Consider the following 884-nt stretch of genomic DNA (forward strand, 5'->3'; position numbering starts at 1 on the left):
TGATGTTAGAAGAAAAGTGTAAAGTGCATACATATTTACATATGTATGTATATGTATAGATATTTTAAGTAAGAATTTATGAAAGCGGTTTATATTTTTAAATATCTCTTTAAAAAAAGATAGCGTTATCATGAGGTATGGTTATGCCAAACCGATATCCCTGGTATTTCGTCTGGAGGCGGTTTGAGCACGAACCTCTACATCCGTTACTGTTCACAGGATTTCACCCACGGTCGGTATTAAACCTACCCACCCCATTGGTATTTAACAACAAGAAGCTCCTTTCTAAGTCTAGAAATGTCCGGGTGCAGCAATAAATTTCCTGCTGCAATTTTGTGTTATTTCCCAATTGAATGTGAAATAACGCAAATTTGCTTTATTTCATTTCTCGTTGAGCAATAAGACCAACTTTTAAACTTAACAATTGAGTCATAAAGCAAGATAGTGCACATAGGTAATCACCCAGTTACTTTTGAAAAAAGTAGTACATGAACAATTTAAATGGACGCATTTGTAAGTATATAATTTTCCAAGATGCAAAAAAGTACATCACACAATTTCCCAGCTATTGCCTATTCTTGCTATCGAAGGGGGCTAAATATATACCCCTTTCGATTTTCGTTCACAGGTATTTCCTAGGGTCTGCCTTATTGTGGTTGAAGGTGGATTGACCAGACCCAAAGCCGCACGGATAAGGCTCTAACAGTTGCTTGATAAAAACTTATATGATAGCCATAGATATTTAGAAAGCTGATTCTTCGCTAAACGCTGCAGATTGAAATATCATATCCTTCCTTAGAATTGGGCTGAGCAAACTTCAGTTCTAGTCTTCGGGGATACGTTCGTCCGATCACATTCTGCATAAAAGCTGATTTTATTAGTTC

This window comes from Rhagoletis pomonella, unplaced genomic scaffold, assembly GCF_013731165.1.
Source record: "Rhagoletis pomonella isolate Grant_MI unplaced genomic scaffold, Rhpom_1.0 Rhpom_scaffold_00008, whole genome shotgun sequence".
Lineage (NCBI taxonomy): Eukaryota > Metazoa > Arthropoda > Insecta > Diptera > Tephritidae > Rhagoletis > Rhagoletis pomonella.